General features: G+C 45.6%; 1 protein-coding gene across 2 annotated transcripts in view; it reads right to left on the reverse strand.

Annotated features, from left to right (window-relative positions):
* The window catches only part of LOC124790093 (clathrin interactor 1), a gene marked incomplete in the record, with an annotated part of 192,939 nt that overhangs the window by 29,332 nt on the left and 146,737 nt on the right, over positions 1 to 16,870 (reverse strand). The window contains 1 exon segment of one of the 2 annotated variants that reach the window (XR_007016219.1): positions 5,254 to 5,432. 2 annotated transcript variants of the gene reach the window in all.

Below are 16,870 nucleotides of genomic sequence, written 5' to 3' on the forward strand. Positions count from 1 at the left end.
TCTGTCAGAGTAAATTGCTGGTGAGAAAATGTGTTTCACTTTCTCAAACGTGCTTGCAAAGTGTTCAAAAATCTGAATGACATTCATTGTGTGTGTGTGTGTGTGTGTGTGTGTGTGTGTCACTCTTCTCCACAGTTAGACCAACAGTTCATTGTTTACCTATACTGATACGAGTATCAATGCAGTTTTAACAGAATACCCCTTAAACATCTAGTTTGTCACTGTTGTAAATGAGAAAAGAATTTGTAATTTTAGGAATGATGGGACACTTAGAACATTAAGAGCGAGATGAAAGAACAAAATGAGTTAGTAAAAAACTCTCCAGCTTATATGTTCATCTATGGTTATATAAATATAATAGAGGGAAACATTCCATGTAGGAAAAACATATCTAAAATCAAAGATGATGTGACTTACTAAACGAAAGTGCTGGCAGGTCGATACACACACAAACAAACACAAAAATACACACAAAATTCAAGCTTTCGCAACAAACGGTTGCTTCATCAGGAAAGAGGGAAGGAGAGGGAAAGACGAAAGGATGTGGGTTTTAAGGGAGAAGGTAAGGAGTCATTCCAATCCCGGGAGCGGAAAGACTTACCTTACGGGGAAAAAAGGACAGGAAAGGACAGGTATACGCACCGCGCGCGCGCACACACACACACACACACACACACACACACACACACACACACACACAGAGAGAGAGAGAGAGAGAGAGAGAGAGAGAGAGAGAGAAGCAGACATTTGTAAAGGCAAAGAGTTTGGGTAGAGATGTCAGTTGAGGCGGAAGTACAGAGGCAAAGATATTGTTGAAAGACAGGTGAGGTATGAGCGACGGCAAATTGAAATTAGCGGAGATTGAGGCCTGGCAGATAGCGAGAAGAGAGGAGATACTGAAGGGCAAGTTCCCATCTCCGGAGTTCTGACAGGTTGGTGTTAGTGGGAAGTATCCAGATAACTCGGACGGTGTAACACTGTGCCAAGATGTGCTGGCCGTGCACCAAGGCATGTTTAGCCACAGGGTGATCCTCATTACCAACAAACACTGTCTGCCTGTGTCCATTCCCACATAGAAAGCTTCACAGTGTAGGCAGGTCAGTTGGTAAATCACGTGGGTGCTTTCACACGTGGCTCTGCCTTTGATCGTGTACACCTTCCGGGTTGCAGGACTGGCGTAGGTGGTGGCGGGAGGGTGCATGGGACAGGTTTTACCCCGGGGGCGGTTACAAGGGTAGGAGCCAGAGGGTAGGGAAGGTGGTTTGGGGATTTCATAGGGATGAACTAAGAGGTTACGAAGGTTAGGTGGACGGCGGAAAGACACTCTTGGTGGAGTGGGGAGGATTTCATGAAGGATGGATCTCATTTCAGGGCAGGATTTGAGGAAGTCGTATCCCTGCTGGAGAGCCACATTCAGAGCCTGACCCAGTCCCGGAAAGTATCCTGTCACAAGTGGGGCACTTTTGGGGTTCTACTGTGGGAGGTTCTGGGTTTGAGGAGATGAGGCTCCGGTTATTTGCTTCTGTACCAGGTCGGGAGGGTAGCTGCGGGATGCGAAAGCTGTTTTCAGGTTGTTGGTGTAATGGTTCAGGGATTCCGGACTGGAGCAGATTCGTTTGCCACGAGGACCTAGACTGTAGGGAAGGGACCGTTTGATGTGGAATGGGTGGCAGCTGTCATAATGGAGGTACTGTTGCTTGTTGGTGGGTTTGATGTGGACGGACGTGTGAACCTGGCCATTGGACACGTGGAGGTCAACGTCAAGGAAAGTGGCATGGGATTTGGAGTAGGACCAGGTGAATCTGATGGAACCAAACGAGTTGAGGTTGCAGAGGAAATTCTGGAGTTCTTCTTCACTGTGAGTCCAGATCATGAAGATGTCATCAATAAATCTGTACCAAACTTTGGGTTGGCAGGCCTGGGTAACCAAGAAGGCTTCCTCTAAGCGACCCATGAATAGGTTGGCGTACGAGGGGGCCATCCTGGTACCCATGGCTGTTCCCTTTAATTGTTGGTATGTCTGGCCTTCAAAAGTGAAGAAGTTGTGGGTCAGGATGAAGCTGGCTAAGGTGATGAGGAAAGAGGTTTTAGGTAGGGTGGCAGGTGATCGGCGTGACAGGAAGTGCTCCATCGCAGCAAGGCCCTGGACGTGCAGAATATTTGTGTATAAGCAAGTGGCATCAATGGTTACAAGGATGGTTTCCGGGGGTAACAGATTGGGTAAGGATTCCAGGCGTTCGAGAAAGTGGTTGGTGTCTTTGATGAAGGATGGGAGACTGCATGTAATGGGTTGAAGGTGTTGATCTACGTAGGCAGAGATACGTTCTGTGGGGGCTTGGTAACCAGCTACAATGGGGCGGCTGGGATGATTGGGTTTGTGAATTTTAGGAAGAAGATAGAAGGTAGGGGTGCGGGGTGTCTGTGGGGTCAGGAGGTTGATGGAGTCAGGTGAAAGGTTTTGTAGGGGGCCTAAGGTTCTGAGGATTCCTTGAATCACCGCCTGGACATCAAGAATCGGATTATCTTAGCAGAATTTTGTATGTGGTGTTGTCTGAAAGCTGATGCAGTCCCTCAGCCACATACTCCCGACGATCAAGTACCACGGTCGTGGAACCCTTGTCCGCCGGAAGAATGACGATGGATCGGTCAGCCTTCAGATCACGGATAGCCTGGGCTTCAGCAGTGGTGATGTTGGGAGTAGCATTAAGATTTTTTAAGAAGGATTGAGAGGCAAGGCTGGAAGTCAGAAATTCCTGGAAGGTTTGGAGAGGGTGATTTTGAGGAAGAGGAGGTGGGTCCCGCTGTGACGGAGGACAGAACTGTTCCAGGCAGGGTTCAATTTGGATAGTGTCTTGGGGGGTTGGATCATTAGGAGTAGGATTAGGATCATTTTTCTTCGTGGCAAAGTGATATTTCCAGCAGAGAGTACGAGTGTAGGACAGTAAATCTTTGACGAGGGTTGTTTGGTTGAATCTGGGAGTGGGGCTGAAGGTGAGGCCTTTGGATAGGACAGAGGTTTCGGATTGGGAGAGAGGTTTGGAGGAAAGGTTAACTACTGAATTAGGGTGTTGTGGTTCCAGATTGTGTTGATTGGAATTTTGAGGTTTTGGAGGGAGTGGAGCTGGAAGTGGGAGATTGAGTAGATGGGAGAGACTGGGTTTGTGTGCAATGAGAGGAGGTTGAGGTTTGCTGGAAAGGTTGTGAAGGGTGAGTGAGTTGACTGGAAACATTGAATTAATGTCCTTCAGCAGTTTTCTGCACAAGTACTGCCAATTAGATTTTCAATTTGCATGACATGGAGCAAAATAAAAAACCAGAATTACCCCTCGTAGCTGGCCAGAACAATCTGTCACTTGTACCACGATCTTTAAGGTCAGTGTTGGTTACTCTTTTTTTCCAGTTCTATACCTTCTCTCCATTCAGACTGCAGATTCTCATACCTTTCTACATTTAACATCTTTGATGACTGGTTTTATATATTCTATCCCCCCCCCCCCCCCCCCCCCCTAGAGCTACGTCCTGCGGCTTCTGGTGCTGGTGCCAAGTTAAGTATTCTTCGATATCTTGTGAATATTTCACTAACCTCTCCACCCATACATAAAGAGTTTTCTGTACTACTTTCCACAGTTAGTTGTTTTAATACTACATTTTGCACTTTATCTGTCCACTTAATTTTTCACTGGACTATCATCAACACATGCATATGGTTGTAACACACTCTCTTCCCCCCCCAAAAAAAAAGCAATGTTACAATCAATCTTACTTTTTAATGATGAGCTAAGACAAAATATACAAATCTTTTTCAAAATTACTCACCTGACTTCACCAATCTGAGTCAGTGACAGACAGAAAAAAGAGAAAATACACAGCTATATTTTTGTCATATCAATCTAAATGACACTAAATGCTACAAAAATTACTCTGCTCATATACACAAAAATGACTAAAGTGACCCAACAATATTTCCATAACACAAAAGTGTATACAACTGAGTAGCATGAATAGCTGAAACTTTATCACATGAGAAAATGAGCACTATTTTTTTGCAGCACTGTAAATGACACAAAGGCAACCAGTAAGATATCTAAAAGACTAATGGAAATAAGTAGAATAAATTTGTATTTTTTGTATTAAGGAAAGAAGTAAGACACTGCACCAGCAACATTAACTAGATTGCCAATACCTTAGGAGGTCATTAACTTAATGTATGTCTCAACATTTATGCATGCCCCAGTACCACATACCGTATTTTACAGATATAAGACGCACCATAATTTTTAACAATTTTTTTAGAAAAATAAGTTTATCATGTTTATTATTAGATTGCAAGGGCAGAATTCTTAGTTTATAAAACTGAACTGACCTTTAAAATCCCTGAAAATCATCATCATCCAGTTTTGGCCATTTTGCATTCAGTCCTCTATTTGCACATTTAGTCTTCCTCATTATTTTAGTTCTTCTTTACTAGCTTGCCAATCATGATTGGCCAAAATGCCGCTCTGCTGCTCTGTCTTTAAGTTCTTCTACATTTGCTATCACTTTCAATTTATAGCCCACATCATTTGAATAATTTTATTTTTTCCCATTATGAAACAAGCTACTAATAAAAATATTGTACTGTTACCCATCACAAAATCACTTTCAGTTGAAGTTCACTGGCACCATAGACTGTAATAACACATCATAGACTAGACAGTGTTCTGGATTTGTGATGGCGGGACGAGAGGGAGACAAGTGTTAACAAGCTCGTGAATCCCTGAAACTCATGTTTGTCACTTAGGTGCACTGCTGCTGCTGAATCTAATGTTGCCAGACAGAGATAGGTTTCCCAATACATCGAATATGTGGCCATTTTTAAGACTCGCAGACTTTTATATTAATTTCAAGTCAAAGATGCTCTTGAATTTTGGAGGAAATTTTTTGAAGATAAAAGTGCATCTTACAGTCTGTAAAATATGGTGCCTAGTAATGGTCTACAATTAAAAACATGTTTTTTATGTCACAATTTTTTTTTACACGATCTTTTATATTTAGAGCATGCTGAATTCAAAAATGTAACTCACTTTGCTCAATTAGGTCATGTTTCTTCACTACCTAGGTAGTAGCTTATTGGTATATAAAACCATTCAAATGTTTGAAATTTTTTAACTTTATCATCACAAAGCAGACTTATTTCTGTATCACAGAGCTACATTAAATGTATGATGTTCAAATAAATGTAGTTAACAAGGATGAAAAGATATTTCTACTTACCTCTGTTTCCTTTAAGACCTTGAAAATGATACTAGTACAGTCATAGTGGGCAGTAATTGTGTACAGAGATGGAGGTGGCAACTCTAGTAGAGAAAGGTGGAGACTGAGCTGACCTTGCTTCTAGCTTGTAGCAACCTGCAGGCTAGTGTGACTTGAGCTCTTGAGTGAAAGTAACATTGCTACAAAATGAACCAAAATTGCAAGAATCATGCTAACCTATTTTGTTACATTTGTGGTAAAGCCACCATACCACACAGTGAATTAAAAATTACTCCTTTTGTTATGAAAATGTACCATGCACACTTAGAAGCTAAAATTATTATTGAGGGCAGTCCTTCAAATCACACGTATGCTGAAGAAGTGTTTCAGTTTTGGTATAGCTATGATTTGGAGGGAAGTAAATCATCCTAATGATTATTTCTGCACGACAAATTTACAGGATAATTTAACGACTTTGATTCTCTTGAACATAACATGTGTCCTTATGAACATAATATGCCTCTTCATTACATCCTTTTAAATCAGTTAGAATAAGTATCTTATTTGAATTAATTAAAAGAATACATCTGCCTTTACTTTTAGGTTAAAGAAAAAAAGACCATAAAATGACCAGAGGTGCCATCTGCCATAAGACCAGTGCCTTACACACCAGGAATTCCAATTGCAACACCCCCTGATAACCAGAGTGATTCCAGTCCAAATGATGAAATGCATGAAGAGGATATTGGTGACGTATATCAAGCCCCCCCTCAGATTCATACCAACTAAAACCCCCAACCAAAGCTGAATAGAATGATTTGACATGAATTTGTGCTTATCCAAAGAATTTGCACAGTTACTAGGATCACGTCTTTGGGAAACAGACTGTTAGTTCCTGGGATAACCTTCTATTGGTGTAAAGCAGTGTTTTGAAAGTATTTCAGAAAGGATGAAGACACTTCTCTGGGTTAATGTCATGACACTGGTGGTCTCACTGAAGCTTTGGGTACATTGTATACCAATACTGAATGGCAGATTTTCATAGATTCATCAAGCAGAAGTTTGAAAGCTGTACTACTGCACATTCGTAACATGATTGCTTCTGTTCCAGTAGGCTGTTCAGTATAAATATGTGAAACCTACATAGTGTGGTATGTTTGTTAACTGCTCTCAAATATGAACATCACAACTAGAGGATATGTGGTGACTTAAAGGTATATTTTGGAGATTAATAAACTGTAATCTTAATGTGTTATTCTTGTAAGTAGGTCATACCATACACACCTGCAGATTAACTGTTACATGTTGTGGCCATACTGCGGGGTCTGAAACTTGGCTACACCACATATCAATGTTTCCTATACCTATGGGTCAATCGGGCAGATAACAAGCACTACACACAAAACATCAGCGAAGCAAGACCGGTCCTGACACCAGGTTCACTCAATGGTAAGTCACAAGCTCAAAAAATTCTATTTCCTCCACTGCACATTAAACTTGGTTTCATGAGATCCTTTATAAGAGCAGTGAACAGGGGTAGAAGGGCTCTTGCTTTCTTGAAACAGGAATTTCCATGTGTCAGTGAGGTCAAACTTTATGCAGGTATTTTTGTTGGTCCTCAGATCAAGGAGTTTATGAGAGATCCTGAATTTGATGAGTGTGTGGAAGGTACAGAAAGGAATGACTGGTTAGCACTGAAATCAATAAGAAAAAACTTTCTTAAGAAAAAACTTTCTTGGCAACTACAGGAGCTGAGAGTACAAAGATGCTGTTGAGGAACTCCTGCAAAACTTCAAGGTTTTTAGTGCTCATATTTCAATGAAGATCAACTTTCTCAGCTCAATGTAGATTACTTCCCTGACAACTGTTGAGATTATAGCAAACGAACAGGGTGAGCATTTTCACAGAGATATCACAGTGATGGAAGAGAGGTGCAAGGGTTGCTGCGTACATGTTTGTGGACTACTCTTCGTGCCTCAAGAGAGACATTCTAGATGCAAAACATAATGGAAGTCCTTGAAAATAGCCTTTTTTTCCATAAAGTGATGTTAATGTATGATCTTATACATGATGTTTAACTTAATCCAAACACAAGACTGTTTTTATATACTTATGATTAAAAAACTTCTTAAATGTCATAATTTTTAAGTGAAATAGCAACAAAACTGGCATGACTGAACAAAATGAGCCACATTTCTGAATTTAACGTGCATGACATATTAGGAATAAATTTAAAAAAAACATGACCTAAAAATGGTGCAGCCAAGTGGAATGAACACCACACAAAAATATCACAACTGTACTTACAATTTTCATAATAACCAAAGGAACTTCTGGAATAATTAATTCTAATGTGAAGGGTATAGTCATACCAATTATTTTTAGAACAGTATCCTTTAGTTTCAAGACAGAGAATACTATTGCCTTTTCCTTCTTTCCAATTCCAAATATGATTTCAAAAGCTATGTTTTACCACATAATAATATGATAATTACACATACATACAACTGTTACAGTCACACTCAGTTTATCTTGGTTGTTGTAGTCTGCCAAAACTTTATTGTGAGTCTATGTTACTTTTAGGCAGTCTGTCCAGAGTGGCCAAAGGTGGTGTCTGTGCGTGTGCTTCCCAAAGAAGGTTTTTGCCTGAAACTCAGTGAGTGACTGTCGTTTCATCATGCCTGTCTGCAACTCAATATGTTATCTTTACGCTGAGTGGCAATCTGTCCTTTACATAACTATTAAACAATGGAAAATCCAGGATGGAATGTAAGAATATTTTGGAAAGGATAGTTGCTACTTATCATAATATTGTTACTTTTCATAACTTTTCATTGCTGGGATCCCGACATGTCCTGGGGTCCAAATGAAGGTCACTCAATGTCCACTGTTGCCATGGGCAAAAAGAGACTCCTGTATAGTCAGTACCAAAGGGTGGCAAGGGAAGCACTGGTCGAGAACTTGTAGGTTGCTTAAGGAGTCACTACAGATGACTGAGGACTCCCCAGCACAGGAGTGGATATACTCAAGAGTGCGATAGATGGCTACCAACTCTGCAGTGAAAACACAACAGCCAGCCTGCAAGGAGAGCTGTTGAGTATGTCCTAGAGAGCGTAAGTGAAACCAACAGGATTGTCGACCACTGATCCGTCATCATAAACTATTTCTGAGTCCTGGAACTTGATGAGAATAGAGAAAAATTGTTGGTGGAGGGCCTCAGGTGGAACTGAGCCTTTTGGACGTTGCAATTGGTTCACACGAAGCTGGGGCGGAGGCATGGACCACGGAGATATGTGTACGTGGACCCACAGGTAAGGTGGTAGTGGAAAAGTGTCAAGTTCGGTAAGAAGCGAACAGACAATGAGTAAAAAGGAATGCCCTGTTTGGGTCACCGTTGCAGGAGATAGATTGCCACGTTAGGAAAAAGGAGGTGGTAATTGGGATGGTGAGGCGAACTATGAATGTGGGTGGTATAATTTGCAAGCAGTAGTTTCCTCCGGAGCTGCAATGGAGGAACGCCAGCTTCCACAAGGAGGCGATTCACTGTGCTCATTTGGAAAGCTCCCGGCACAAGCCGAACTCCATAGTGGTGGATAGAATCTAGCAGTTGCAGCACGGATTGGTTGGTTGGTTAGTTGATTGGGGTTGAAGGGACCAAAAAACAAGGTCATCAATCTCTTGTTTCAAATGTAGTCCATTCAGACAGTTTGACATCTCAGAAAAGTCAGAACAATAAAAGGGAAAAGGCTAAAAAATGTGAAAGTGCAGTTGTGTCGTCAATGGTAAAAACAAAATGAGGGAAGTCAGCAAGCGAGCAACCCCAAGGCTATGCCACAGACAGGAAATATCCCACCTCTAAAGCAGTAGAAGCAAGACCACCTGCTATTTAAAAACGTTCAACTGCTAGAATGTAGAAGTGCGTATGGGAAAAGGAGACTAACCAATTCTAAAAAGTGATAAAAACAGAGTAAAACGGAAAGAAAAGAGGATCTCGACCAGAGAGGGGAGTCGGGAATCCCCAAACACAGCTTACAGTGGGAGACACCCCAACCCTCACCGCCCTGCCCCAACACCAGAGTGAGATTAAAAACCTTAAAACTGAGAATAAAAACCACTTTCATGGAGGAAACTGAGAACCAGTTTGACCATACGGGAGTCATCAACCAACATTAAAGGTAAAGTGCGGGGAAGTCTGTACTTAGTACACAGAGCCAAAAGAAGGGGACATTCCACCAAAATGTGGCCTACTGACTGGAAGGCTCCACAAACACAAAGTGGGGGTGGCTCATGACGCAAAAGAAAACCACGGGACTGGTGTCACCTTAATCGCATGAAGTTTATTAGACAGGGAGGTAGCCTCCCAGGAGTTGGCGCATGATTGTGCGAAGTGGGATTTGATATGAAGCCGTAAATCCGCTGCAGGAGGGATTACAGAGAACGGGGATAATTAATTGCTCCCCCAACCAACCAATCAGCAAGCTCATTACATGGGATATCCACATGGCCAGAAACCCAAAAGAAGTAAACGGAACAAGCAGCACAGTGAAGATCAGCGAGATGGTCATGGATGACCGAACCCAAGGGATGGCGGGAAAAACACCGGTCAATAGCCAGAAGGCCACTCATTGAGTCCATACATAAGAAAACGCGGTTGTGTTCGGACTGTTTAATAAAGGCACGGGCCTGGGAAACTGCCATCAATTCTGCAGTAAACACCCCACATGTAGGTGGCAGGAGATGATTTTCCGTGCCAACAGAGGGTGTGAAGGCATATCCCACACGATCAGCAGATTTAGAACCATCGGTGTATGAAACAACAGCATCCTGCAACTCCCATAAAATTCGGTGGAAAAAACAACAGAACACCATGAGGGGGGGGGAATGGAATCTTTCGGATCTTGGCGGAAATTCATCCAAATTTGGGGCCGAGGAACTAACCAAGGGGAGGTGTTGGGAAGGGAGTGTGGGAGACAGGACAAAGAAGGAAGCTGAAAAATCACGGAGAAGAGACGCAAGGTGGAGCCCAACCGGTAAACCCGCCCGAGTGCGGGAATCAGCTGGGTGATGTCCATGGTCTGGGAACAGGATAGAATAGGAAGGATGAGTGGGAGAGGAATGGACAGTGATTGCATAAGAAACCAGAAGCTGGGACTGCCAAACAGAAAAGGGGGGGGGGGGGGGACCCCAGCTTCAACCAGGAGACTATCAACACGGCTAGTAGGTAAGGCACCGGTGGCCAAATGGATACCATGATAGTTGACTGGATCCAGCAGGTGCAGTGTGTAAGGAGCAGCCAAACCACAAACTTGAGAACCATAGACCAAGCAAGACAGCACTAAAGCCCAATAAAGGCAGAGAAGGATGGAGCGGTCCGCACCCCAAGAGGTGTGGGCAAGGAAGCGAAGGACATTGAGTATACGGAAACATCCTACCTTCAAAAGTCTGACGTGAGGCAGCCACATGAGCTTGTTGTTGGAAAGAAGACCCAGGAAACGACACTGTGGGACCACAGGTAATCGTTGTGCATTGAGATAGAGCTCTGGATTGGGATGGATCGTAGGACGGCGACAGAAGTGGGCCAGCCGCGATTTTGAAGGAGAGAACTGAAACCCGTGTGTGAGGATCCATGCAGGGGCACGCCGTATATCTCCCTGGAGCTGCCGCTCTGCAAAGGCCATCGAAGAGGAACTAACCCAAATGCAGAAATCATCCACATACAGAGCAGGGGCAACCAAACGACCGACAGAGGCCTCGAGTCCATGGATAACAATGAGGAAAAGAAGTACACTCAACACAGAATCCTGTGGGATGCCATTCTCCTGGGTCCATGGAAAACTAAAAACAGTATCAACCCCAACCCTGAATGAATGATGGAACAGGAACTGGCGGAAAAAAAAAATCAGGAGTGGGAACCGAACACCCCACTCATGAAGTATAAGTAAGATGTGATGGCGCCAAGCCGTGTCACAGGCCTTGCGAAGGTCAAAAAATACTGCAACCAAATGGCGGCGCTGGGAAAAAGCCTGCCGAACTGCGGATTCCAAGCAAAGTAAATGATCGTCGGAGACAGTCCCTCTCGGAAGCCACACTGCTAAGTGGACAATAGATCCCGAGATTCTAGGACCCAATTGAGCCAACGGGTTACCATCCATTCAAGTAACTTGTAAATAACATTTGTCAGACTAATTGGCCGATAGCTTTTGACAAACAAGGGGTTCTTACCAGGCTTAAGGACAGGAACCACAATGCTATCCCTCCACTGAGAAGGGAAGTCACCCTGGAGCCAAATACTGTTAAACACACGGAGAAGATGTTGCCGTTGTGGAGCACTGAGATGTTGAAGCAGTTGGTTATGAATGGAGTCTGGGCCAGGGGCCGTATCATGAGAAGAAGAAAGTGCCAAAAGAAGTTCCCATTCAGTAAAAGGTTCATTGTAAGATTCTAACTGAAAAGGGGTAAAACATAAGGCAGAAGCTTCGGCCCGCTGTTTCTGGTGAAGGAAAGCAGCCGGATAGGAGGCTGATGCTGATGCTGTTGCACAATTGGTTGAAAGATGTTCTGCGAGAATCAAGGGTCCCTGCAAAGGCCATCAGGGAGGTGAAGGCCTGGGATGATGGCCTGCCGATGGCAACCTTGGACAGAGAGAATTTTAGACCATACCCGTGACATAGGGACAGTAGAACCGAGGGAAGAAAGAAAGTGTTCCCAAGAAATCCGTTTGCTCTGTTTGATTAAGTAACGGGCTTTATCTCGAAGGTGTTTAAAGGTAATAAGGTTGGCAATGGATGGGTGCCTTTTAAGGTGTTGCAAAGCTTGACGGCAATCACGGATGGCAATGGCAATGGCTGTACTCCACCACGGGACTTGCTGGCGGTGAAATGGTCCAGATGAGTGCAGTACATCAAGGCTAGCAGTGCGAACAATCACGTGAGACATGTCACGTAGGACGTCATCAATACAACCCGACAAAGAGGGAGAAAAAACAACCTGTGTAGTGTATAGAGGCCAATTGGCGGGTTGGAAAGACCAACGTGGCAACCTGTCCATCGGGGAGCGGGAAGGGAGCGAGATAATCAACGGGAAATGGTCACTATCACAAAGGTCGTCGTGTGGCGACCAGTGTAATGAAGGGAGGAGGGAGGGAGAAGAAAAAGAAAGATCAATGGCAGAAAAGGTACCATGACCAGCACTAAAATAAGTAAAAGAGCCATCATTAAGAAGGCATAAGTCGTGCTCTGCAAGAAACTGGTCTATGAGAAGACCTCGTCGAGATGGAAATGCACTGCCCCACAAGGGATGATGAACATTAAAATTCCCGAGTAGGAGGAAGGGAGGAGGAAGTTGCTGAAGAAGGGCAGTTAAGGCAGCAGGTGTAAGAGTCCTGTCAGGAGGGAGATAAAGATTGCAAACCGTGACATGAGAGTCCAGGTGGACCCTAACAGCAACCGCTTCCAATGTAGTTTGAAGAGGAATCCACGTGCTAGCAACATCTGTATGGACCAACGTACAAATGCCACCAGAGGTCCGCAGGGGGCCAACCCGATTTTGACAGAAAACACGGAACCCTCAGAGGGTCCGTGAGTCATCATCAGTAAAATGAGATTCCTGTAGAACCACACAAGCTGCAGAGTAAGACGAAATAAGGAATTTCAACTCCAGACAGTGTCAGTAATATCCATTACAATTCCATTGGATAGCCACAGAATGATGATTCAAATGGGGGTTGAACAGGCTAAAGCCAGTCATGCCGCCGGGTCACCACCCGTCACCGACAAGGAGGGGACGGCATCCACGAACAACAGGTCAGAATCAGCTTGCAAAGTCGTGGATGGGACCTCTGGTGACACCAGAGGCTCCTTGTCCCGGGACTTATGTTTCTTCTTCTTTTCTGTTGGAGATGATGAGAGCTGTGCGGCATGAAGGAGCCAGCTGCAGCAAGATCGGGAACAGAAAGAGATCAGGCAACCTGGGGGCCCACAGACCGTGGTTCTCGCGGTCGTCGCGTGGCAGGAGACCTTTGGCCTGGAAGGTGCCGGGAAGGGGTATCCCGGGAGGGGCGCCCTTGAACGGCAGATGCCGAAGAAGTGGGACACTTCTCCGGCTGGGGAGGGGGAGTGGCACCCGGAGGAGAGGGTGTGGGAGCTGCAGCGGAGGGGAGGAAGAGAGGGGTTTGGGACTGGGGTAAGGAGGGGGAAGAGAGGGGTTTGGGACTGGGGTAAGGAGGGGGAAGAGAGGGGTTTGGGACTGGGGTAAGGAGGGGGAAGAGAGGGGTTTGGGACTGGGGTAAGGAGGGGGAAGAGAGGGGTTTGGGACTGGGGTAAGGAGTGGGGGAAGAGAGGGGTTTGGGACTGGGGTAAGGAGTGGGGGAAGAGAGGGGGATTTGGGACTGGGGTAAGGAGTGGGGGAAGAGAGGGGGATTTGGGACTGGGGTAAGGAGTGGGGGAAGAGAGGGGGATTTGGGACTGGGGTAAGGAGGGGGAAGAGAGGGGTTTGGGACTGGGGTAAGGAGGGGGAAGAGAGGGGTCAAGATGTAACTAAAGCATAACTACACGTCATGGACACAGGGTGAAGCCGTGCATACTTCTTACGAGCCTCAGTGTAGGTTAAACAATCAAGGGACTTGTACTCCTGTATCTTCTTTTCCTTCTTATATACTGGGCAATCTGGTAAACGTGGAGAATGATTGCCATGGCAATTAACACACACAGGAGGCAGAACACAGGAACTCCCCTCATGGAGTGGATGTCCACAGTCACCACAGAGAGGAGCCTGCGAACAGTGGGAAGACGTGTCCAAAACACAAGCACTTAAAACACCTCATAGGAGGTGGGATGTACAGCTTCACGTCACATCTATAAACCATACTCTTTACTTTCTCAGGGAGGGTATCCCCTTCAAAGGCCAGGATAAAGGCACCAGTATCAATGCGATTGTCCTGCGGACCCTTCTGAACACGCCAAACAAAGTGAACACCCTGCTGTCTGAGATTGTCCCGAAGTTCCTCATCAGTTTGAAGGATGAGGTCCATGTGAAAAATCACACCTTGAATCATATTTAGAGACTGGTGGGGGGGGGGGGGGGGTAATGGACACAGGAATTGCGCCAAGATGGTTACAGGCACGAAGGGCCGCAAACTGGGGAGCTGAAGCAGTTTTGCTCAACAACGAACCCGACCGCATCTTGCTTGGAGAGTCTACTTCACCAAACTTGTCTTCAATGTGTTCCACAAAAAACAAAGGTTTGGTATTGGTGAAAGTACGCCCATCAGTCCTGGTGCAAACCAGATAGCGGGGCAAAGGTTTCACACCTAGCCAACAGGCCTGACCCTCCTCCCAGGGGGTAGCTGTGGAAGGGAAAGCCGAAGAAGCAGGAGAAGCAGCACTAAAATAATCAGTTCCACATGGAGACACAGCCGCAGAAGAACGGCCAGAGTTCTGGACCTGTATGTGTCTCATTTGCATAGCGTCCGCCCTGATACCACCCACTCCGATCAGGGGCTCTCCCCATGGGCACCACCCAGCCACAGCAAGGGCCGTCTGGCAAAGCGGCCATTGCCAGGAGTTCCGATGCTCCAGGATGACTAGCAACCACTCCTAGGTTTACATGAGGTGGTCACAGCACAGGTATCAGAAGTGTGTCCCTGTGTGTTCAGGGGGCTCAACCAAAAGGGTACACAGCAATCCCGCCACACGCGCTGGCTACCATGCTGGTTTTGCACCCTAACATCAGACAACAACGTGAAAGAAAAGGTGGAATGAACTAGTAGGGCACACGTCGGAGACACTAGGTAAGTTGCTCTTCCCCAAATGGCTCACACTACGGAACAGAAATTTAGTAATGGTGGTCAAACCCCAGAGGGGGACCAGGGAATGCCAAAAGGATGAGGTGATTGTGCAACAAAACCAAATTGCAAAACCATCATAACTAGGAGGATAGCAGGGCCAACATAAACAAGGACACCAAGAGAGGGAGAGGAGAGGGCAAAGGGGAAGGAGCAAGGAGAGAAAAGGAGGGGAAGGGCAGGGAAATGCAGCCCTGGAAAGAAGGAAGGCTGCAATAGCTTGGGGCCCATGCTCGCCACGCATGTACTCACGAAAGAACCACGAGCCCCCTGGGGGGTTGCAGCACAGAAGTCTATGCTGAACCATGCACTAGGCTCCCATAGTCAATACAGGAGAGCACGAGGGCTTTGTACAGCTGTAGCAGTGTACGGCAATCACCACCCCAGTCAGTGTGGCTTAGGCATTGAATAATATTAAGATGCCACCAGCACTTTTCCTTAAACTGACAAATACGTGAAAGCCAAGTTAAGTGGGCATCGCACAAAAATCATCAGCCTATAAGACTGGTGATACTGAGGACCCTACTGCTAGTGTGAGACCGTTAACAGCAATTAATAAGAGTGGGACACTCAGGACAGAGCCCTGTGGGACCCCATTCTCTTGGATATATGACAAATTGTAGGAAGCACGACACAAACTTGGAAAGTACAGAGTGATAAGAAGTTCCATATAAAAATTGGGAGCATGCCCCAGAACTTCACTCATCAAGAGTAGCGAGAATGTGGTGTTGCCAACTGGTATTGTAGGCCTAGTCGGGTAAAAAGAATGGCAGGAAAAAGCCAATCGCTTCACAGACTCCAGGTGAACCAAGTTGTCAGTGATGGAGCGCCCTTGGTGAAAACCACCCTGGGACAGACCCAGAAGACCCCGAGACTCAAGGAGCCAACACAACTGCCAGTTCACCATACTTTCACACAGCTTACAAAGAACATTGGTGAGGCTGATAGAAAGATAGCTAATACACACCTAACAGGTTCTTACCAGGCTTAGCCACTGTAGCGATGCTACTTTCCAGCCATTGTCACACGAATTCACCACTGCTCCAGATGCAGTTGAAGACAGCAAGGAGGTGGCACTGTTAATCCCGTGACAGATACTTAATCATTTGGTCTGGGACAAGGGATGTGTCAGAACAGTCGGCAAGAGTACTGAGAAATTACCACTCACTGAAGGGAGCATTATATGGCTCAGGGTGATATGGAGCAAAATATAGGTGTTGTCGCTCTACCCATGGTTTGAGGAGACGAAAGGCGGGGCCGTAATTCTCAGGTGCTGAGGTGCGAGTATAATGCTCAGCAAGACACACTGTGATTGTCTAGATTGGCAGACACAGCTCCACGTGTGGAAATTCCAGGTACACCTGGAGGGATCTGAAAGTCGTATAGTCGTCGGAGCTTGGTCCAACCCAGGAAGCAGTGGTTCGTGTCCCAATGGTGGAGACGTATCATTCCGAACATTCCTGCTTCCACTGCTTGCCGAGTAGGCGGACCTGGGCAAGGAGCTGTTTGAAGGCTACGTGGTTCTCCAGGAACGGGCGGCACTCATGATGTTGGAGAGCTCGCCTACAGTCTCAAATGGCTGCAGCGATTTCTGGCGACCACCGAGGCACTGACTTCCGCCATAGGCATGATAATGATGTTGATGATGGGCTTGTGGGGAACTCAACTGCGCAATTATCAGCACCCGTACGAAGTCCCAATCTTTACACAGTCCAATCTAGCTACTTTCATGAATGATGATGAAAATGACGAGGACAACACAAACAACCAGTCCCCAGGCAGAGAAAATCCCCAACC

Source organism: Schistocerca piceifrons, chromosome 3, assembly GCF_021461385.2.
Source record: "Schistocerca piceifrons isolate TAMUIC-IGC-003096 chromosome 3, iqSchPice1.1, whole genome shotgun sequence".
Classification (NCBI taxonomy): domain Eukaryota; kingdom Metazoa; phylum Arthropoda; class Insecta; order Orthoptera; family Acrididae; genus Schistocerca; species Schistocerca piceifrons.